Source organism: Elgaria multicarinata, chromosome 3, assembly GCF_023053635.1.
Source record: "Elgaria multicarinata webbii isolate HBS135686 ecotype San Diego chromosome 3, rElgMul1.1.pri, whole genome shotgun sequence".
Taxonomy (NCBI): domain Eukaryota; kingdom Metazoa; phylum Chordata; class Lepidosauria; order Squamata; family Anguidae; genus Elgaria; species Elgaria multicarinata.
The window spans coordinates 56,006,743-56,030,994 of NC_086173.1; the positions used below are offsets into that span (position 1 = coordinate 56,006,743).

At 42.5% G+C, this 24,252-nt stretch overlaps 1 protein-coding gene across 5 annotated transcripts in view; it reads right to left on the reverse strand.

The window, feature by feature from the left end:
- The window catches only part of SEPTIN9 (septin 9), a 257,294-nt gene that overhangs the window by 51,846 nt on the left and 181,196 nt on the right, over positions 1 to 24,252 (reverse strand). Inside the window, exon 1 of one of the 5 annotated variants that reach the window (XM_063120379.1) lies at positions 10,822 to 10,883. The exons of the other annotated variants lie outside the window; for them this stretch is intronic. The gene's annotated coding sequence lies outside the window, so the exon portion shown is untranslated. Of the gene's footprint in view, positions 1 to 10,821; positions 10,884 to 24,252 lie in introns of those variants that run through there. 5 annotated transcript variants of the gene reach the window in all.

Here is a 24,252-nt window from a genome sequence, read left to right on the forward strand (position 1 = left end):
GAAACCACAGGCAATAGGCATAATCTTGCCATGTGTGATTAGGACATTTTGGACATAAATTTTTGGCAGTTGCCAAACTAATCAGTACCTTTGGCATACTTACTGTACAATATTCTCCTCCTGGAATCAGCACCCTCAAATGTGAGATTTAACTTTCGTCATCTAAGTTCATATCACAAAGCTTTACTTCTTTCTGGGACACAAAAGTGGCAACGCCTGATCTTTCCTCGATCCCATGATAGGCAGTATCTGAATCCCATTACCTGATACTAATCTCCCAAGGATCACACTAGACACCATCTTACACAGAGAAAAAAATAACCCCACCTATTATTGCTCGTGCTGTGCTGAATCCTGCCCGCTATTTTGGGGAACTTTTAATTTCCACATACCTTTTTAAAGTGTAGCTGGTTGTTGGGAACCTTCTTTCTATTTTTTTAAAATTTAATAACAACAACCCTCACCCCCAGCATTTGGAGGAGTCCAGCAGTTCTTCCTGAATGCATATTGGAGACCATGTGACTTTGTCCTCTCCAACAGGCATCCAGGAAGAACTTCTAGGCTTCGCAAGTGCCATGGGTGTTGTGTGTGTGTGCGCGTGTGTGTGTGCGTGTGTGTATGACCCTTCGACAACTGCCTGCACTGAAAAAGGTTTGTGGAAACCCTGCCCACCCACTCCCAAGGAGAAAATTCTCCAAAATTCTCACGACTCCCCAGAGTTTTTCTTTTTCCCCACCCCGCACAAAATGCCAAAAATGGAATGATCAACATTTTTGGCACAGCACCAATTATTACAGCAACTTGGGGATGCCTTTCTTTGGAGAAAAAAAGAACTTGTTGTGGGATATATACCATCCATCAACTTTTAGAGGTAGGTGGAGATTTTCTGCCCTACTCAAAGTTACAACACAAACTGCCAACTACAACCCTCTGGCAATACTTGTAATTAATGCACCTTTTAACAACCATTTTTGATCCACCAGCTCTTAGTGCTTCTACACCACTACCCCAAATATAAGAGGAATCAAATTTCCTTGCCACACACTAGCAAGGCTACGATTTGGTTATATAAACAATTCCTAGACATGATACCCAGGTCATCAGAAAGATGTGGAAAGGGGAATTGAAAAATCCTCTACATAAAGGGCAATGGAAGATTGCCCTTGCCTCTGTTTTTTTTGGGTCTCTTGGCTTGAAATTAAAAAGTTTACAACAAAAATTATCCTTTCACACATATTGGATGCCTTATCATTTTTTAAGAAAAATATACCTTCAGCTGCCAAATGTTGGCGCTGTGATATGGATTTTGAATCTCTAGTCCTACTGCTCTCTCAAACTTTAAAGATTTTTGCTGTTGTGCCAAAACAGAGATAACTGCTATACAGCTAATAAACCTAGGGGTGCAGTTCAGTAGCACACATTATTTATTGATCACATTCTTCTGAAAAAAAGGAGGCTCCATCAGAAGCACTTTGCTTTCCTTAATATGCATGGCATCTCAATAAACCCATGATTTGACATACTCATTTTCACAGATGGGAAACAAACACCCTGATCCTTAGTCTACCATTGATTTCAGGTTAATCTTATACCCGCTTACTTGGAAGTCTCATTGAACCTAGTGGGGCTTAATAAACATACAGAGAATCAGGCTGTAAAGCAGACAGACTGATGGTGAGATGACCAAGGCCACCGAGCAAATTCATTTGGTTGTATCTAATGTTAGTTCTACTTAGAGCACACCTTGATATGAATGGGACTTCTGTTAAACATTGGATACAAGCCATAGTGAAGATGTTATTTTGATTTTAGGCTCATGTTCATCACTATTTCGCTGAGTAAGACCAGCTCCCTAAGAGCTTCTCCAGTTCAGGTAATCACAAATGAGTGCCGCAGGTTGTCCAGCTCTTTCCAAATTTGGAAGTAGCTTTTCTTCTCCATGATACATTGTTATTAGTCGCTTCATTTGACAGACTCCGCGCATAGCTTCCTATTGATTAAAAATTTCAATATGGCTCACCTGGATGCTTGCCTTTCCTTCACTGTGTAGCTAAGAGCTCTGGCGATACAGTCCTGGCATTTGTAAGTGGGCTAGATAGAGGGGATTTTAATCTCTTTGGCTGTAGGGTGTCCCACAGACAAACAGTATGAAAAATCATTGCCACTCTGTTGCAACCCAGACTGGAAATCCCACTTCAATCTGGCCTCTTGGCAGTGTAGCAGCATGGACATTTTGGATGGATTACACTCCTTTTTATGACTTAATAAAGCTTTGCCCACTATCAATGGGTATTAGAGATTTTAATCTCCTTAATCTTGGTGAAAATTCTCCACTTGATGCCAGACATGGACTTGCCCAGTAGCAGCTGGCCTCACTTCTTGTTAACACAAACTCTTTCCAGGTTCATGCTAGCTCAAGCCAGGGAACTGGAGCCAGGTTCAACCCAGCCAGCTGAACGATATTCGCTTTTGACCGCTGCCATCAGCCAGAGTCCTTGCATAGACAATGATCAGAACAAAATAACTGAAAAGTGACACAAACTATGTGCCGCTGCCACTTATGAGAAACTGCCTGTTTTATATATTGGCAGATCATCTCTCTCATGAATGGTATCCACGAGCCACATATTTTTCATCACTAGTGGTGATCTGTTATAATAAACTCTAGTACCACCAAAGTGTGGATTTGTATTCAGAATCCTGGTCTTCCAAAATTGGCAGTCCGCAAGCCACATGAGGACTCCCAAGCCCCTTTCCCTCTTTTGTTATTGGTGTCATATGCCTTGGCTTCACCGACAGCAAATAGCTCCCTAAACATTCATTGTGGTACTGCACATCATGGCATACTGCACTCTGAAAGACTGCAACGGATTTTTAAAAATATGTTATATGCATGTTTGCACCCACATGTATAGTACTATGCAGAAACGCAGAAACATGGCAGCTCTGGCTGGGAAACCAGTGAACACTGGAAACTCCAGAGATGCATGATTGCCTCTGCAGGGAAAAAGGAGGTCACTACCCCCAAAGTAATGCTGCTTTAATGGGTTGGAGAGTGCTGCACAGTTTGGACCCTGGGCCTTCTCTGTTCCTTCCAAGTCTAGAAATCAATAAGGTGTCCTCTGGGTGGAGGTCATATAAAAACCAGGTTCTCTGTCACACCCTTGATATCACTTGAGCTATGGGAAGATTTGCTCCCACAGTAACAATTGGTTTTGATTTTATTGTGTCCCATTCCACAGATACACACACCACATGGGGGCACATGCCTCAGCTAATTTCCACCAAATGTACAGTTTTGGGAGGCAGACCATTTTCAGAAATAAGTAGCTCCACAGCAGTAGAAGATAAGTGATAATATGGCCAGCATTCATTGGCTTTATTTTTGTCTGTCATTTCACTTTAAATTGTCAAGACTTAAATTATGAATCCTCTGGAGTCACGGAATTATGTGCTACTTTTTGCATTTCCAAATCACTTGAATTGAGATAAGAACATAAGGAGTGCCATGCTGGATCAGACCAAGGGTCCATCTAGTCCATCAGGGCTAGTAGCCATTGATAGCCTTCACCTCCATACATTTATCTACCCCGCTTTTAAAGCCATCCAAATTGGTGGCCATCACTACATCTTGTGGTAGTGAGTTCCATGATTTAACTATGTGCTGTGTGAAGAAGTACTTCCTTTTATTTGTCCGGGATCTCCCACCAATCAGCTTCATGGGATGACCCCAGGTTCTAGTATTATGAGGGAGGGAGAAAAATGTTTCCCTATCCACATTCTCCATACCATGCATAATTTTGTACACCTCTATCATGTCTCCCCTTAGCCTCCTTTTTTCCAAGCTGAACAACCCCAGTTGATGTAACCTTCCCTCATAGGGGAGATGCTCCAGCCCCTTAATCATTTTAGTTGCCCTTTTCTGCACTTTTTCCAGCTCTATAACATCCTTTTCTACATGTGGTGACCAGAACTGTACACAGTATTCTAAGTGTGGTCGCACCATAGATTCGTATAATGGCTTTATGATACTGGCAGTTTTATTCTCAATTCCTTTTCTTATTATGCCTAACATGGAGTTTGCCTTCTTTACAGCGACTGCACAGTAAAGCCCATACCACTAGGCTGATATACGCGCCCTAATGACTGTGTTATCTGAAGACCATAGGTGGAAAGTTGAGCCACACGATCTACATGCTGCTATTGTCTGTCCACCATAACTGGTAAACAAACCCATCACAATGAAGTGTTTATTCTTGCAAGAAACTGTCCTAAACAATGGCATTTGAGGCTAATGTAAGACAGACAAGGGTGAAAGGGTTGAGTGGCCTGATATAACAAAAATGAAACAGGCCTAATCTAGGTAAACGTCATAATGGGAACAAGTCTTTTATTTATTTATTTATTTATTTATTTAAAAAAAATATCTGTAGAAATGCAACCAGAATGAACAGTAGCAAATTTAACTGAGTTGGCTCAGTTTTATTTTGGTACGAGACTGGAAAAAAGATCTAGATGGTATTTTAATTATGTATTTTATTGTAAGCTCCTTTGGAGAAGGAGTCATGTTTTACCCAAGAGAAAGATAATAACAAATTATTCTACCACTCCTACATTAGTAGGATCATTACTTGAAGAATCCAGAATATAATGCTACAATTTCTGGACCCCATTTCTATGTTTAACTTGCTTCTGAGCAGCACAAAAGAGATGGACCTTAAATGAAAAGTTGTATTTCTCTATGCCCTTTCAAGATTTATCTCCACATAGGGAACTATACAATTAAAAGAAATCATAATGGTCTCTGGACTGGGACGTGGGTAACTCCTGCTGGGATCAGACAGCAGTGACTGCAGCAGAACTAGCTTTGATTTTTTTTTCTCTTTTCTATCTCCACACAGTGCATAAACAGTAGCAATGTGGATCCATACATGCACGTGGATCCATACATGCAACAGGTAGGTGCCAAAGTGGCAATACACTGATTAGTTACCCACAGCAGCTCCGCAGATTTCCAAAAGTGCTCGTGGGTCAAAAAGGTTGGGGGTCTCCTGGTAAAAGTAGGGAGTAGGAAAATGTGTATAACGCTAATTGTAGTCTCTTGTAGTCAGGAAGATTTAGTTTCCCTAAAGGATCAGGACACGTAATATTTAGGGCTGGAACTTTCAAAAAGTATGGAGTCAGTTTCACCAAATGAGCTCAACTCTTGAGGAAGTTCGGATCTTGAGAAAGAAGTAGTGACAGTTTTGAGGGTAGGTGGTTGCTGTTGTTTAACGTGCCTCTCATTTTGAGAATTGGGTATTTCCAATCCAAATTCCGTAGGCCTGATTTTGATAATACTCATGGTTGGTCCCCTGAGCTTTGGGCAGTTTCACCCCTTCAGTGAGAAATCTTCATTTGCCCTGTACTGAAACGACCTGGGATAACAAAGTGGGATCAAGTTTATTCAATTCAGGGCAAATGGAGATTTCTTACTGAAGAGGTGAAACTGACAAAAGCTCAGGGGACCAACCATGAATATTATCAAAATCAGGCCAAGAGAATTTGGATTGGAAATCCACTTGGTCCCACTTTCACACATTTTTATTTTATTGAATGATATATAATACTCAGTGTCATGCAGACAGAAACCTTGCAAAGACATCATGTCACCACACAGAACCAAAACAAGTGAAGTGAAGCACTTAAAAGCACTTGTGACCAATATTCTGAAGAAGTCTCAAAACTAGAAGTAGCCTAAGAGTAAATGTAGTCTGGCCCAAAAATGGTTCCTGTGGCCTGCACAGGTGCTTATCCCTTTTCAAGAGTTACAGAGGCACAAATCTCCAACCTGCTGACTTGAAGAGAGAGAAAAACTGGGCTTCATAGCTCCAGATACTTCTCTTGCCAGTTGACTGGCTGTTTTCATTTTCAGTGACAAATGAGTTGAGAAAAGTTTCCTGTTTATCTCCGTGGGGCAGCACCACATGCAGAATGCATGCTCTTGTGTAGGCCATTTCTCCCACCCGCTTCCTTATTAAGGAAGCACTTCCCTGGGAAACCAATGACCACTCCCCTTATTACACAACCAATTTGCACTGCAGCAAACATCTACTGACATAGGACTGGAAGAGGGAAGGCATGAGTCTGTATGATACTGGCCCTAAACATCCCTGATATTTGAAATAGCTTGTTTTCCTGACTGATACATCTGTTGTGAAATTGGGTACACATGACCCTAGAGCAACTGGTGGATCTTACTTTCCAGTTGACTCCCCCTTTCCCTTCTACCCATACTGAAACACCAAAGCATGTAAATAAGGGGACACATTTTCTTCTCACTGGTACAGCCTATCTCCTCTTCACTTCTAGCCCAATTTATCTGGGCCTAAAGTAGTCAGAGACATGCATCTCCCTCCCTTCCTGGTAGATCACAACAGGGTTCTGTCCCATACCTTGGAAAACCTTGAATGTTCATTGTTTATAGGCCCAAAACTCATGCACAAGGGTTTGTGCACCTCCCTGCTCTGTTGGAGGGCTGCCCCCATTTTGAAAACATTCTTAAGTTCCAAGTTCTCTCAGCTTCTCCCCCCAAAGGTGTTTGTACCAAACCTCTTTTCATTTCCTGATGTCAGGTGAACTGTCTTCAGTGTGTTTGGATCCTTGGATTTAAAGACCTACCTAGTGCAAACAGAATAGTGCTATTAGCTTACGTTGTTGCCTGGATCTTTGTAACAATGTTGCACTTCTGTTTCATATTCAGACAGTGAGCCAAAAATAGACAAATCGACTCAGGTCTTCACCGCAACATTTTATCCTCCTTACTTCTATAGAAAACACCCTACCGTCCTGAGTAAAGGACATCTTAAATCTGGGTAGGATGCAAGGAGAAGAGTTATTCTGGTTCTATTCTCGCACCAAGCAGGGCTGTCTGAATTGCATTCACACAGCTGGTTCACATGCAACAACAGCCAAAGTGTGGGCTGGGTTGTCGTTGAATTGTGGGTTGTTGTTGAATTGTGGGTTGCTGTTACATGTAGATATTGCACTATGGTTTAACAATGGATTGCTAAATATGAACAACCCAGAGTTCACAACCTAACAACATTATCTGAGGTATACATTATGTATTCTTTTAGGCATCTCCAACAGGACAGACGCCCCTGAAAAAAGTTCCTGGGATGAGATGGAGGATTGGCTGTTGAATTCATATGGTAATTGCTCACTGAGGGGAAAACAAAGGGGGGATTCTGTGATTCAGCAACTGAGGTTGACCAATTTATAGAAATAGCCAGGTGGTTTCCAGGAGAATAATATAGTAAAGGCCTCAACTTTTGTTGCATTCTCTCAATATTAACTAACCAAGGCCAACTACCCTGGGGTGATAGAAAAGCTCAACAAAGCAAAGATAATTGTAAATTATCCTACTGCAACCTTAAAAAAAATTAATGAAAGCAGTCCTCATCTTTGGCACTTGCAAATATCATAGGGGGAACCTTGTTAAGTCTGTCACAGTGAAAACAACAAAATCTAGTGGCACCTTAAACCCCAGCAACTTTATTGTGGCATAAGCTTTCACAGACCTTGTACAATGTGTTATCCTCCATACACACACACATGCACACAGAGAGAGAGAGAGAAGGGGAAGGAATTGGGCAAATAGTATTACAAAGTGAGGACAAAAAGGCCAGCAATGTGAGAGGTGGGTGTGACACATTAGTATGCAGAGCAGAGAAAAAGATGAGGTCCATTCAAAAGAGAAAAGATCCAATCTGTGTATGACCAACTACAAACAGACAATGAATTAGCAAAGCAAGATGAAGAATATGCACAGAACAGGGACAATTTCTAGCCATAGAACAGCTTTCCCCAACTAAGTGCCCTCTACTGCTCCCAATCATTCCCAGCCAGTATGGCCATTGACCTAGCCAGCTAGGAATAATGGGAGTTGTAGTCAAATACATCTGAGACACACCCTCTCCTGGGAATAAAATATCCCCTGAAGTTATACGTCTGTGTGTATGTGGTGGGGCAGGGGGGTTGTGTGCATTGTTATTTCTGCCCATTATCACAGAGTAAACTTTTTTTGATTTAAGGTACCTGCTGTTGCTGTTTTGCAAGAGGTGGGCTGTAGTTATACCATTACCATCTGGTTAGTGAACTGTCTCCATTCATGGTTTGGAACCTGGCATGTAGGTAAATTCAACCATTATCTCCCAAGGTATGGCTTGGACAAACTTTATCCTTTTCCCTCTTCTTTGTTCAAAGGTTCCTTTAACCAAAAGGTTGGCCAGTGTGCATTCTCCAGATAGAGAGGCAAGAAACTGTCATTAGCCCTAATTAAAACAGATCCAGACTATCAATTGACAAAACGATTTATGAGTTTCCAAGGCCTGACACCCACACATAAGTGCAGTTCAAGTCTCATAATATGGTACAAAACAGGAGCAAACTTTTTCCTTACAAAGAAAAGAAAAGAGGCTAACTATTATTCCATTGGGACATACTGATTAAGAAGAGTAGATTCACTTTACTTGCAGGCTTCAGATTCAGCATCCTAAGCCGTAATATGTATTACAATCTCCTCTTAAAATATGCCCAGATCAGTTCAATATCAGAAACTCTGGTGTACAAAGGCAGTCAAGTCTGTGGAGTGGGCAGAAAAGGAGTGATTGGAAGACTGTGCCATCTTTGTGATTCTTTTCAAAAGGACCACACATCATTAGAACTGTAACACATTTACAAGACATGCTCTGCCAACCGTTACATTTATGCAAATTATGGATGCCAAAAATATCAAGCCAAGCAACATCCTTTCAGCTCACCCTGCATTTATGGTTATCTATACAGTGCCATCAGTGTATCACTTTGCAGAGAGAAAAACACGAGCAAAATAAATAAATAAATGACATAAAAGGACAGGTCTCTTCACCAAGGACCTTACAATCTAGATTTTGCAGTGTGTATGTGGAAATGAGACAGGAACATGCAAGGGTAACTCATAGATCCAGCTTCGCTGGTATGAGAAGAAAGGGGGAATGTTTGTTTTTCCCTTTCCTACCCCTCCCACGAGAATTGAAGCAAGGATGTTAGTTCCCTACATGAGGCAAGATTTAAGTGATTGATGCAGGGCCTCTCCAAATGGGTTGCACTCACAGTAGGTTTTTAAGGCATCGTTGTTGTAGAAAGTATTTGAGGAGGGTGTGACTGTGTGTGCAAAATCCCTACTGAAAGTGACTGCAGAGGGCACCCACAGGGAATGCAAACAAACACCGATGGCCCTTTGCACTGCTTCCCTCAGAAACCACAGGGCCCAGTGCTTCTTGCCCTTCACTCCACAAAGGCGGAGGGCCTTATTTAAATTTCAAAACTATTTCGTTTCTTTCCTCGTTTCCTATGCTGCCCTCCAAAGTACGCTCTCTTCTCATCTCTGCCACCTCCCCCCCCCCCCCCGTTTCATGCAGTCCATGCGTCTACCTAGGCCTAAGGAAACCCAGAAGCAGACTTTGAGCTGGACAGACAGACAGAAAAACGTGGGCTGGCTGCTAAATGGCCTGTCCTCCTCCCCCTCAACTGGCATACAGCAGGCCTCTCCACAAAGGCCTGCATATGCCACTGCAGAGCTTACAAATTAGTTTTACAAAGGTGACACAGTTGTAGTTTCATTTGAGAATAGAACAGCTGGCACACACATTACTGAGTAATAAGTCAATAATCTCTAGTGTCCCCATTCAGCCAAGATGGTTACTCTTATCATTACAGAGTTATTCCATTCATTCCTCAATACTACAGAACCACAGAGCATAATGAGAAAATGCTTGGCTCCATAGCTGTTTCTGTACAAGCATTCTCCCATGCTCCAAAATGTCCTTCACTCGAAATTTCATATGGAAACCATTCTGTCTTCTTCCCTCCCACAACCCCCCATTTAAAAAGCAGCAGTCCTGACTCTGTTTCCTGCAACCCCCAAAGAAATGGCAAAATCCCATAAAGCAAAGCCCCTGAGGAGGAAGAGGAGGAGAAGATTTCCCAGAGGAACAGTTAGCAGAGTTTAAAAGCTCAGGCATGTACAAGTCCAACACCTACCTCTGGGGCTTATGTTCTGCAAAGACAGGAAAACTCAGGCACTCACACTGTGCTTTCCCAAGCCAGATGGCTAGATAATAAGTAGTAAAGGAGAGGGAGGGGTGGTGGGTTTTGTAGGGTGGGGGGAGGAGGGAATTACAGTTAGGTTTTGTCCCTTTTCTTTAAACTGCAACATACACTGTGTGTTGGGGGTGGGAAGCAGGGAAAGAACTCATCAGAGGCAGAAATTAGCACACTCGGCTCCATTGGCCAAATATTTACAAAGAGATAGCTGTGAGGCACAAAGCCCTTTTCTTTCCGCAGCAAAGAAATCTGGTCAAGACGTGGAAACTGAATTCCCCCAGTCCCTGCTTCTCTCTTGTTACAGGGTCCCAGACATGAGGCTCACAAGCTGTTCTTCTGGTGAGGCGAAGGAGGAAGGACCTGCACCCACCCACCCCGCTCTTAAAAACGAAAAAGAAAGGGGGGGAAAAACCACATCAGCCACCACTGAAGCTGAATGGGGGAGAAGCCTGAAACCTTCCTTCCTCACAAATCCAATTGCCTTGTCATAAAACAGCCCACAAAACGCAAGGATTTCTTCCTTTGCTTCAGCCCCCCTCCTTTTCCCCTGCAGAAAGCCAGAATGGCAAAGAAACCTGAGGCAGGAAGGAGAAGGAGAAAAGTAACCCCAAAACTATCTGCAGCAGATTGCAAGGGGGAAAGAAAAGTTTGAATTCTATTGCAAAGAACAAAGGCAGTTTTGAGGAGACTCACCCAAGCAGCTGAAAACTCTCTATTCTCCTGGCTATGTTAGCAGAGAAGGCCCGCCCCCTCCAGGGTCACATGGTTCAGCATGCTAGTCAATGATCAAAGGAGCATTGTCATTCTGTGAATAATGAGCATCCCACAGTGCAACAGAGGTAGGCAGTAGCTAGAAGGGGGGATAATTACTGCCCAGGGGTGCAGATAGCAAAGCAGAATCAGCTAAGAAGGGGAAAGGGTCAGTGGGGCTGCTTAAAAAACAGAAACGGCTGTACAAGTTATTCCGAAAGCAGCAGAGCGTCTCCAAGAAGGGGAGAAGATGAGACTTCTGCAGCTAAAACATTTGCACAGCAGACTCCTAAACTTATATCCCGGCTTCAATCATGTTTACTGGAAAATAAATTATCTGGAAAATAAATAAATCTCATTAATGTCAGTGGGACCGGCCAGTAAGCATGCTTAGCTTTGCAGCTGAGTCCTGCAATCCTATGCATATTTTCAAGGAGTCCTTCTTCCAAGTAAGCATCCACAGAATCAGGCTGTGTGAATCAGAGATCAAGGGATGGCTGAGCTGGCAAAGCAAGCAGCACCTTGAATCAGAAGAAAGCCCTAGTATGTTTTTGCAAGCATGGCTGCAAATCTATGCATGATTACCCGGGTGTAAGCCCTTCTGAACACAGTCAGACATACTTCTGAGTAAACAAACACGCAGCCGATTAGAAGGCTGTACTTCAAAAGCCTGAGTGCTAATTCAAAGCAGAAGACTTGCGTCAATGAAGGGATCTAAAGAGAAGCGGCAAGAATGAAAAAGGCCAGTGAGGGACAGTGGTAAGGAGCCTTGGGATCCAAAGCACTTCTCTACTTGGCTAATTGGGGCAAATCATTTTCTTGTTAAGCCTACTTCACAGGGTTGTTGTGATTTTAAGGGAACAATCCTATGTATGTTTAGACAAGAAAAAGTCCTACATTGGGTGGCTGGGGAATGCTGAGAGGTGTAGGACCTTTGTCTATACATGCATGAGATTGTGCCCTAAGGTCGTCTTCTGAGCTACTCAATACACACATGGCCAGCTCCCTATTGACTCGTCCCCTCCTAAACAAGCCCCTTGCAGGAAAAGCATTGGCTCATTCCCACCCAAACTCCTCCCACACCAAGTATAGGTATTTCAAATCAGTAAATAGGACAGCAAGCAGTATTTCATGGGGAAGGACAGAGGGCATCAGTGAGCAAAAGGATCACAAGTTCAGCACTAAGTGTCAGAGGCACTTGGTGGACAATTAGGATGGCAACTAGGATGGCCCCAAAATGTGTTCTTGAGGGTGTTCCCAACCCTATGGAGGAGATCTGGGGGATGTACAGAAGGGATATCTTGTTCCAGCAGTGTCCATTCCACTGGTTGGCAACATTACATACAAATGTAGGCTTGAATTGTGAATGGCTTGCATGTGTGCAAACAGAGGTGAAGTTGTGCCTATTTTAGCTGGAATATAGGGCTGGGTTTCCTGTTGCAGTCCTAAACATGATCGTGTGCAGAGTTGGATGTTCCTAAAGTGATTGAAATCAATGGGATTATGCAGGTTTCTAAGTATACATAAGATCAGGCTGTTAGAAGGAAGTCACACTGAAATCTGTTTTACTTATTTCCTTGTAAGCATGGTTAGGATAAGGTATGTTTATTTTGGAGTAAATATGGCTGTAAGAGAACTTTAATAAGCTACCAGACATTGAGGAAAGAAGCTCTAGAAACATGAGTCTTTCATATAAGCATGATCTGCCTTTCAGTCACGTTTTTATGTGTATGGATTTCTCTAGGGGAACAATACAGACTTCTGTGGGCATAAGAATGGGGTAACATTTGGGAAATATGCTGGTATTTGTTCTCTACGTGAAGTACAGTACATTAACTAGAAGAAGAAAAAGTGCATTAATTTGGCATGTAGGAGCAGTGGAATGTGTATGTGCTGGGAAGAAACATAGAAATGTATGCCTGTCATGTGCCTGTCAACAGGAGTCCAGCCAATAACATGGGTGTGTAACCCTGTCTACACACCCATATTGTAAGTACATTACTTGGACATTGGTTTCAGTGGAATGTAGTACAAGCAGTGTGTTCAGATTTAGTGTGTTCTACCCCAGACATTTCAAGAAACTGAAAAGAAAGGCAATACGACCAGGCATGGAGGTAAACTCAAGGAAATTGCAGGCATGGAGCAACAGGACTCCGAAAAGTTTCCAAAAAATCAAAATTAGACTTACCACTTCTAAAATCAAGGGAGTAGCTCTAGTTGCTGAAATACAGTTTCAGCTGTAGAAACTCAGATGGGGGATCAAATGGAATTTAGGTTATTAGAGGAGGGGTAGAAACAGGAGGGTTAACTGATAAGTAAGTCAAAGGCCATTAGGTCAAACTATGAATGTCATTATTCAGCTGCAACAGGAAATTAGCTGCATTTTGACCCATCATGGCATGCCATAGGCTGAGCAGTTCCAGAGACAGCAACAGGAGGCAGTTAACATTTTGGTTACATTTCAAGATAGTTACAGAGATAACAGGCAGCTTCAAGGAAGAAGCGAAAGGGTTGCTAAACCAGCCCTTGTTCACCCTTGCCTGTACAGTCTCTCTCAAGGCCTTTGAGGGCCTCCTGTGCAGCCACTCTTGAGGATCTGGAACTGCCTCCTGAGAGAGGCTAGGTTTGTCCCATCTCTCTTGTCCTTCTGCCAGCAGGCAGAGATGTTCTGATTCAGGCAGACCTTTGAACTGGGTCTGCTGCTGAAGGTGGTTCTAATTGGTGGAAGGGGGGGGGGGCAAGGACTTTTTTGTTCTCCCAGACCTTTTAAATCATTTTTAAATTCTGGTGGTTTTATTTATTTTTCATGATATGTTTAATGGTGCATTTTGAAATGATTTCCCCATGGTTTAGCTCCAGGGCTAATTGTCTCTTCTTTTAACATTCTAAATTATGGTTGCTGTTGTATTTGTTTTTATTGTGTATGTCACCTGAGAGCTTTGGCTTTAGGGCAACTCATAAATTTTTTTATTATTATTATTAATAATAATTTTATTGTTTTATTTTTCACTTATTAGTTTTTATGCAATGTTTTAATTAAGGTTTTGTTTTATTGTTTGCTGCCTTGAGTGCTATTTTTGGGTGGGAAATAAATAAATGACTAAGCATAGAGTAGTCATAGCTCAGTACTGGTCCATCAGAGGACCCATCTTCTTCTCCCATGCCTCCATTCCAAGTTTTTTTTTAAAGGATTTTCATAAGGTTTGTTGTCAAAACTGTTTTGAAAACCAAGTATACAATGCCTACTACGGAAGTAGCCCTCTCAGTATGCCTGATGAAACCTCCAGTTAGTTCTAAAACATTGGTGATGCAGGACTTCCCTTTACAGGAGTCATGCTATTTCCTCAGCAAGATATGCTCTTAAACTATAGGTTTAGTAATGCTTGCTACTAATTTACTCTGCAGGTTTCTTATTTCCTACTAACCCATGGAAACTTTTTTTTCCAAAACCTAGTGTTATATTGCACACTTTCCACTGTCAACTAGTAAGGAAGCTGATTTTAGTGACACATTATTTGAGTTAAGGGTTCTGCAGTTTCAAATTTGAGTGAAGAATCCTTGAACAAATACCTGCCAGTCCCAATGACTTGTTAACTTTTTAATTTGTCTGTTTCTTCGGTGACATTGTCTTTCATTACTTCTATTAATGCAGTTCTACCTGGCTCTCAGATTACAGAAACGGGAACTGGGTGTTCAAGCCCTAATAATGGATTATCGTTGTCAAAACAATGTAAGATGCGTAAATATAATTCAACCATTTCCATCCCATCATTCTGCTTCAAGGAAACCCACACTGGCTATCAATCAAAATGAGTGAAAACAGTGTTTGAAAAACAATAAAAACAATTTAAAAAAGAAAAAATGAAGCCTAAAAAAAAAACAGACAAGGCCGCAGACACAACAATCCATTAAAATCCACCCAGATAATTATCCAATCTGATGGAATGCTTGCCAAAATAAAAATAAATTAAAAAAAAGGCTTACTGAGGCACCAAAAATATAAGGGAGAAGTCGGCTGGTTTTCCACAATCTGGGTGCCATCATGCATCCCAGCCAAACATACTCAGACAGAAGTGGGAGGTGCAGAAAAGCCTTAGGAGTTGACATCAAAGACCAGACAGGATGGTATGGGAAGAGACAATCCTGAAGGGAAGCCTGGGCAACAAACAGCCTAAAGCCAGCATGTGCTCCCCTCGTCCTCAGGTGTGGCCCGTCACACTGTCAGCCCCCCCCAAAAAGGTGGTTTGCTGCTCTACATATTTTAAATTTATTTTTATTTATTTATTACATTTTTATACCGCCCAATAGCCGAAGCTCTCTGGGCGGTTCACAAAAATTAAAAACCATGAAGAGCATAAAAACTTACAAAGGATACATTTAGCTTGAACACAAGCTAAATTTGTCCTTTTCAACCCCTATTATTATTATTATTATTATTATTATTATTATTATTGCTGCCCTGCCACTGAATTTGGTAGTGCAGCAATGGCAAGAGTGTGGACTGGGTGTTGGTGTAAAAAATCCCCCTCCCAACTCTCCAAAGTTGCCCATCCCTGTCTTAAGATATCCTGATGCTAAAACTGTTTAGATTTATTCACATAAAGGTTATTCATGCTTTGAGTCGATACTTCCAAATTTTCAAAGGTAGGAGGCATAATACTGAACGATTTAAATTATAATGGACAAGATGAAAACTATTGCCCAGGGCAGTGCATCATCATAACCCACTTCCTCTTCTGCTATCCTTGGACCTGGGAGAGGATCTTTCTTCAGACTAAATCTCCAAAGTTTATTTTTCCAGATTAATTTATGCAAAGATTTAGACTAACTTGCTACGGGAGTTTACAGACAAACCTGTAGACAAGAGTGGGTGTGGGATTTTTAGCTTCAGAGTGAACTCTGCTCCCCCTCGCATAGCTCCTGAAATGTCACATGTACATTATGTGGCTCAAATCCTGATTGTCACTTCCTATTCAACTCTCCCCCATGATTCACACAGGCTATCCACTTGTTTACTTTATCAAGTACTTCATTTTTATTTTTATTTTAGTTGTAGTTTTTAATGTTCTGAAGGGAACACTTAAGCCTGTTCAGAGAGGGGAAGAACTTGACTTTTTGATTTGACACAAGGGCCAGCCAATCTTTGTGCAGAGCCTTCCTCTGAAAAGGTGGGGAGTAGCTTCACAACTGATATAAAGGTTAGCAAATCAGCACTGTGTAAAATCCCACTACTGCAGAAAACTAGAAAAAAAGGGGTCCCCCTCAGCCCAATTCTGGTGAGATGGTTGTACATATGTCGAAATGGCTGAAGTAGGGATGTGCACTGATCACAAAATTTGGTTCAGATCCCAATTCTGTGATTCAGAAAACAGGCCAATTCAGCTTAGAATGATTGGGAGGTGACCTGTTTTGATTCGAGTCCAAATCCGAATCTTGATTTGGAAATCCAAATCTTCATGGCTCATATTGACTGTCATTGGAAATCAAAAAATGGCTATAACTTATTTTTCTTTTTGTCAAATTGAATATCATTTGCAGACATAGCAGTCCTTAATGACGTCTGCCAACTTTCAGAAATACAGGTGCAAGGGTTTTTGGGCTAGGAAAGTATAAGTAAACTAGAAAGCATCCAAAATAGATCCAAAAAGGGAGAGTTAAGCCTTTATCCCGAGATCGTCCCGGGGTCATCCCTGTTCATGTAAATGACACACAGGGGATCCCGGGAGCAGGCAGGGATGATCCCGGGATAAACTTTAGGTCTAGCTAAAGCCCTAGTCTCAATATGCTGAAAAAATATTTTATTTCTTTTGGGCTTCTGAAAATATAAAACTATTTCTTTCTGCATCTGGAGATTACCTCTCTCTTTTTGGAACATTTTTTCTTCTACACAACCATATTTATTTATGTATTTATTAAAAGGAGAACTGCTGATTACGTTGTTGTTGTTGTTGTTGTTGTTGTTAGCAGAACTGGATGAAATTTGCAAAGATAGTTGTCCCTTCTGAAGGGAAAAGCCTACCAAGTTTCAGATAAATAAGTTAAAGGAGCTTTGTGCAAGCTTTGTGTTATGATTTTGTGGGCAATTGTTATAAAAATGACATATAGCATAGAAGTGGCCATAGTTAAGAAACTTCGAAAATTTCAGAAGTGTAGGAGCAGTGCTTTTTGTGGATGGGGAGTGATCAAATTTGAGGTAGGGTGCTTCACTTCCCCTTATTCCTTCCATGTTTGGCTGTTTGTTTAGCAATTTGTATGAAAATTACATATGTCATAGAGGAGAAATGTATCAGCTTCTGTAGACACACTGACTGTGCCTCTGTGGTCCTCCAAATCCTGAATCATTAGGAGAGTTCACATTCAGATACAGTCCACTTTAGAAGAGCCCCAATTCAATGCAGACATCTTGTGCATAGCATATATAATATATGGTATGTTATTCCATACCATACTGTATATCAGCCTTCCCCAATCTGGTGTCCTCCAGATGTGTTGGACTATAACTCCCATCATCCCCAGCCAGCATAACCATTGGCTGCCTGGGAATTATTGGAGTTGCCGTTCAACACATCTGGAGGGCACAGGATTGGGTAAGGTTGCCATATATGCTCTATTTTTCGTGGGCTTTTAAATTCCTTCAAGAGCTGTGTTTTTCCAGGGAGCAGCCTTAAAAACTCAAATGTATATTTTCCTTACTTTTTCCTTATTCCTGGAGGTGTCTCTCTGTGTGTTTAACACAGGGGGAAAGTCCACAAAACATCAACACTTGCCAGAAACAACACAGGCTATGGAACAGCTTGGAGTTGACTTTTCAAACTATGCATTACTACAATGTATTGAACTTGGCCAGTGTTTACACTAACACCACCACCCTTGCAATGAAGGGACTAGACCAGCCTTCCCCAACATGGTGACTTCCAGACATTTTGGACTACAACTCTGATCAGCACTAGCTAGCAGGGCCAATGATGAGGCATGATGGAATTACAGCCCAAATTATCTAGGTGGCCCCAACCCTGGGGAAGGTTGGACTTAGGCTTTTGCTAGACCAGGCTATATCCCGGAGTGATACTCAGGATTGTCCCTGTGCATCCAGATGACACACAAGGGATCCCAGCCTCAGGCAGGGATCAACCCTCCCTGGCCCCGGGATATAGCCTACTCCTTTGGGCTTGCTTTTTCTTGTGGTCTCGGGCTGAGCCCGAGACCGCAAGCATGTGGCCCGTTTTTGCGGCTTTTCCCAGCTCCATGTGATTACTCGCGTGGAGCCAGGAGCCACACATCGGGGGCAGGGTGGGGGGGAGCGGGAAAACCTTTTTTAAAAAACAAACAAACCCCACTTACCTTTGCGCATGATCGTTCGTGCGCGTTGTCCCCTTTAAAAGTAAAAAAAATTCATGAGGTCACCTCGCCTTACGTGTAAACGAGGGCAACATCCTGCGATACTTGCATTGCGGGGTCTCCCCTCGTCTGTCGCGGATTTACCAGTAGGTCTAGCTAAGGCCTAACTCTGAAGTAGTTTCACTGAAGTGTAAGCTATGCTTTTTACATGTCACAGGAGCTGCATTTCTGTGGATTAATTCCACATCACTCAAGCACCATTTAAAGACATGACACCATGGGGACAGCATAGACTATACAGCTTCTTCCCATGTACCATTTGGCCGATCAAGGTGGGGTAAAGAACTGTGCTATTGGTACTGACCAAGTGATGCCACCATGCCTTTAAACATTACATCAATGCCACAGGGTGAACCAACTGTAGAATGTAAAAGATACCTAAATGGTTTGAGAATTAGAGTCTTTGGATGCAAGCAGACAGACTGGCTGCATCTTACTATCCATAGCTTCCATAGTTTTAACTAAGCACTGCATGAAGAAGTAGTTCCTTTTGTTTGTGTTGAATCTCCCACCATTCAGATTCATTTGATGACCTTTGGTTTCTGGTATTCTAGCTATTATTCACTTTCTCCACACTGCCTCCACTCCTATTCACTTTCTCCACACCATGCAAAATTTTATACACCTCTATCATGTCCTTCTTATGCACCTTTTTCTAACTAAAAAGCCCAAAATGTTGTAAGCTTTCTTCAGAGGGGAGTTGCTCCAGGCCCTTGGTCATTTCTGTGGCCCGTTTCTGTGCCTTTTCCAACACTAACAGTATTGACAAGGAAAATGCATTGGCAAGGACAACCAGAAACACAGATCCACCCTAAAGGTGCTAAGGAATTCTTTAAGAGTAGTTCAGCAGCTATGAGGATTTAGATGAGTCATGGAACCACATAGGGCTTCTTGTCTCAGTTTAGGTATCTCTTTATCCTACACAGCAGGCCTTCCTGACAAAGCATCATTTGCTCTGACAGTTCTGTTAACACTATTGCTGGGAGACTGGGAAACATTCAGTTGAGTAAGCAGTGGTCTTCAACTGGTGATTCACAATCCTGATGTAGGTCACGAGATCAGTCCAGATGGGTCACAGCAAAGCTATTGCTGCCATGTGGGCATGGGAAAAATTGTGAAACTGGGTCCCGTGTTGCAGGTTGGGTCTCAGGTATGGACCAGTTGAAGACCACTGGAGTAAAGGATTCCAGTTCCACTTCACACACACACACACACACACACACACACACACACACAGAGAGAGAGAGAGAGAGAGAGAGAGAGAGAGAGAGAGAGAGAGAGAGTTGTGCACCAATCAGCATTGTCCAAGACAGGGAGAACAGATATTTTTCATAGAAGCTGGCATTAAGATCTACCAAGCCATAAGATGTGGAATGAAAAGAGCAAGAGAGACCATAAGAGAATAGTGTGGCTATGTGAATGGCTATGGGGTGGGGGGTGAGTCTGCATGGTTATTACGTTATAATTAGTCAGTGCAGCGAGATGGTATGAAAAGAGTGCCCTGTGGGAGATGACTCAGACGTATGCTGTACCGGAATGGAGGACATTCTGCTTTGCATAATCACTTTGCTTTTCTCTGCACATACCGAAAGCTCTGTGCGGAGATTGCTTGGCGCCTTTAGAATTTCACATGTGGGGTGTTTAAAAGGCAGAAGGGAGCACTGGGACAGCTTGTTCCATGCAACATACCTAGGCTGGTGTAATACATACTTCATGTTTTCCTGTCTGCTTCTACTACTGTCTTTCCTTCACTTTGCCCCTTCATTGCTTCCTGTTTCTCTCTCCGACCCTTCTCTACTGCTGATTTCTCCCACCATGCCCATCCGATGCTGCTGCGGAGAGCGGCAATGCTGTCATCCAATAAGCTGCCAGCCTGTGTCGGCCACTGCCTGCAAACTCTTGCCTCCTCCCTCCCTGCCTGAAGTAGAAGCAGAATGGAACTGCTGGCCAAATGCTTGAAATGCAACACTTCTGTTAAGATGTCATAAAAACTATAATTCAAGCTGAATTCATACTTTTTGCCCAAAAGATGGGAGGGGAATGAATTGTGAAGCATAATAAAAAAGGAGAAAAATTCAGAACAATTCAGCAGAACAAATTCAGAACTGAATAATTCAGCCAAGACCTCTGCATTATAATTCCAAATTGGATCCCTCCCATTATAAGCCTGCAGGGCATGACTATGCTAAAATTGCTCACACGCAGGTTAAGGAAAAATTAAATGCACTTATGAACTAGGACAGTGTCTCACCTCCAGAGGGCAGCTCAACCCTTCCTTTCTGCTCCAATAGAGTGCCACGTTTGTGAGCCACTGAGCAAAGTCTGGGCCAGATGCACTGAGAAACATCCACAGGAAAAGCCCTGAAATACATGGAGTAGCACCAGATGGGCCTTGTCCAGGTATACAAAAACCTTGGAGTCCCAGGCCTTGAGTTATACTCTTTACTAAAAAGTGTAAATTCTTGTGAATGTTTGTTTTAAATTTTGTATACTTGTTTTTACCTCAATTTTAGAATTTCTGTAAACCGCCCAGAGAGCCCTGGCTATGGGAGCGGTATATAAGTTTAATAAATAAATAAATAAATAAATAAATAAATAAATAAATAAAATGTGAATGTCCTACACTTTGAAAATCCTTCAGGGCATTAGCCTTTGACAGGGAGGTTCTATTTAGCTTGCCTTTAAGTCCCTCTTCCTGTACTGGTGGGATCTGGAATGCTGTCATAGGAATTTCAAGTTAAGGAAGGGAGAAGAAGCAGGCAGCAGAGGACTAAGCTGTTTGACAGTTGTGCACAGAGGCTGGAGGGAAGAGAGAGGGTTACTACAGCTCCACGTTGTGGGATCCCTGCTCTTTTTCTATGTGCCAGTGCCAAATTAGAAACATTGAAACATTTGGCCACTTGCTTCCTGCACATGCAGTGCTGCCATAGGATTAGACCTGAAGATAAGCATGAAGGATCAGCTGCAATGCCACGTAAATCTATGAAGCTCATGTTGTTTGTTGGATAAAAGCAAAACATAGTTTCCCTACTTTCTATATCAGTGTCCCAGAAGTTAGCAAACACATTGAACGGTTGTTCCGCCATTCATCCTCCTCTTGGGACTCTTGAAGGCAATAGGGCTAGAGACCGGACACTCTTGACATGAGTTCTAATATTGCTCACGCAGATTAAAATTCAAAAGACGTGAGGAAATTCCTTTCATAGGATTCCTTCCTACACAGTGGAAAGGTCTCAAGCCTTGGCAATTGTCTAACAAGCTAATTCCTACTGGAAGTTGCTAGCAACTTTGGAAATCTTTCTAACTTAACAACAGAAAGTCTAGTAAAAGGGATCATCTCACTGCCTAAACTGCAATCCATAAGCTTCCAAGAGGCACATTGAAACTTCAACTGGCCTGATTCCATTGAGATAAATGAGGCTAAACCAACGTAAGCGCAGTAACACATGCTTTAGGTTTTCAATTTGTACTGTTTATATCTCAGGCTCATAATTATCCCTCAACCCCATCTGCACTAGCATAGCCAGGGCAAAAAACAGCCAGGCTGTGGTCTTGTTTCCTGGCCAACACCCACGCAAGCAGCGCAGTGTGCACTGTTTGGGACCTATGTGCCACTGGCTTTGGAGAATCTTGTTACTCCAGCTGAAGATGACAGAAGCCAAATTGTCTTAAATCCAAATACTTCTGTTTAAGTGGTTTCTGAACAGAGCTGTAAAGCTGTGGGATCTATGTCTGGTCAAAATTTAAAGTAAAAAGTAAAACAGTAAAGCTCTCCAAGATCATTGACTTAAAACAAATCCTACCTGGATCTGGCAGAAAGCTGTTGGCCGTTCCTTTCTCGCTTAGAACCTAAGAGCTGGTATAGAGTAGTGGCCACTAGCATGAACTATGAGACAGGAAACCCCACATTTAAATATCACCTTGGCCACAAGCTCTCATCATTAGTTTTATGTAAGCTGCTGTTCTCTCAGCTTCAGCCTCCCAGCTGCAATATGGAGGTAATTATTCCGGAGTGCTTTGGTATATTAAAATGTTCTATATAAGTGGTAAGCATTGTTATTATCAACTTAATGGCTCAAAAGGTTTCAGTCCGACGAGCAGCTTGGCTCTTAGATCTGATCGGAGCTGTGGACAGTGGTGGAGGGGCGCTTGCACTTTGCAGGCTGGCTGAGGTCAGGAGAGAGGGCTCTGGTTTGGGGTTTTCAGTTGCACAGGAAGGATGCAGCTTTTCTTTCTGATGCACTTCAGTCATAGCCAAGGGCAACATCCAGTTCCTAAAAGCAGGGTTGCAAAGGGAGGCCTCCAGCTTGTAGCAGAGCAACCAGATGGCTCTTACTTTCAGGGGAACGTTTTTTGTCGAGTGCTGAACCTGATCCCAGAGCACCACAGCACCATAGGGCATAACAGATGTAGCCCTGACTCCGCAACATTCCCAGCTTCAAAGCGAACACAATGCCGTTCCACAGTATTCCTTAGTTTGGAAATCTTGACCAGGGCGCAGCTCCAGCTCACAGACAAGCCATGCCAGCAACAAAGTAAAGGCTTGCACAACATCACCAGACACCTTTGGATTTTAAACGAAAGATTTTTAAAAAATAAAATCATGGCCCTAAATTTTGTTTGCTTACATATATCTCCACAGCAACACTTTTCAGGGGCAATTACACACACACACACACACACACACACACACACACACACACACACACACTCCTATTTCTCTGATCCCATGCCAAGAGAGAGTGGTCAGGTCAATGCAAAGAGTTTCTGTCCCCCGCCCCTTAAATCCAGCACATCCAAGCACTAAAAAGCTCTTTAATCTGTCTGCAAAGCCCATATTATGCAAAACCCAGCGCAACTTGCTAAATAGAGCCAGTGTGGTGTAGTGGCTAGAGAGTTGGACTGGGAGTTGGGGGATCCGGGCTCTAGCCCCCACTTGGCCATGGAAGCTCACTGGGTGACTTTGGACCAGTCACAGACTCTCAGCCCAACTTACCTCACAGGGTTGTTGTTGTGAGGATAAAATGGAGAGGAGGATTACATACACCACCTTGCCTTCCTTAAGGAGGAAAAAAGGTAGGGTATCAATATAATTAAATAAATAAGTAAATAAGCATCTTCACACATCTAGCTAGTGCTGCCCTGTATTTCAGTTCTGCACAGAGGAAATGGGAATCTCTACATAGCATGTCATTAGAAAGCTATCAGCTTTATGCCATAAAACTGTGGGACATCCTGGGGAACGGCCCCGTCTTCATATGCCAGACAATAAGCTATGAAAGTGTGGGTACAGTTTTGGCAAGGACCCTTTCCCATTTTCTTACTAATAGATGAGTTTTTAAAAGTAGTTTTTTAATGGTTTTGAATAAAAGAGTTTAAATGGTTTTAAATTCCATTGGGTTGGAGGCCCTTGAGCTAGGGACCCATCAATCACAACTTCTGGAGCCTTCACACATCCACCTTAGGAACCAACCCCACAAGGATTTGAGATCTGTTGGAGAGGCCCTCCTTTGCGTCCCACCTATGTGAGACATAAATTATGGTGGGACATGGGAGAGGGCTTTCTCTGTTGTGGCACTCCGGTTGTGGAATACCCTCCCCTTGGAGGCCCGACTGACACCGGCACCGACACTGGCTTCATTTCGGCGCCAAGTTAAAACACGACTTTTTATCAAAGCCTTTGAGGGCTAAATTCTCCATGGTTACACACAGTTTTAATTGTTTTAAATTGTTTTTATTGCTCTACCAGTTTTAAGTTGTTAATGATTTAATACGATTTTAGCTGTGTAAATTATTTATGTTTACATTGTTCTGATTTTATCTGTATGCCCCCCTGAGATCCCAGTGATAATAGGGCAGGATAAAAATGTTTTTATAAATAAAGGAAGGTCAGAGAGGTAAACCTCCCATGTAGACCCAACAACACAGGCAGCAATCCTGGAGGAAAGTGCCCTAAGAGGAAGAGTGTTAGGCTCC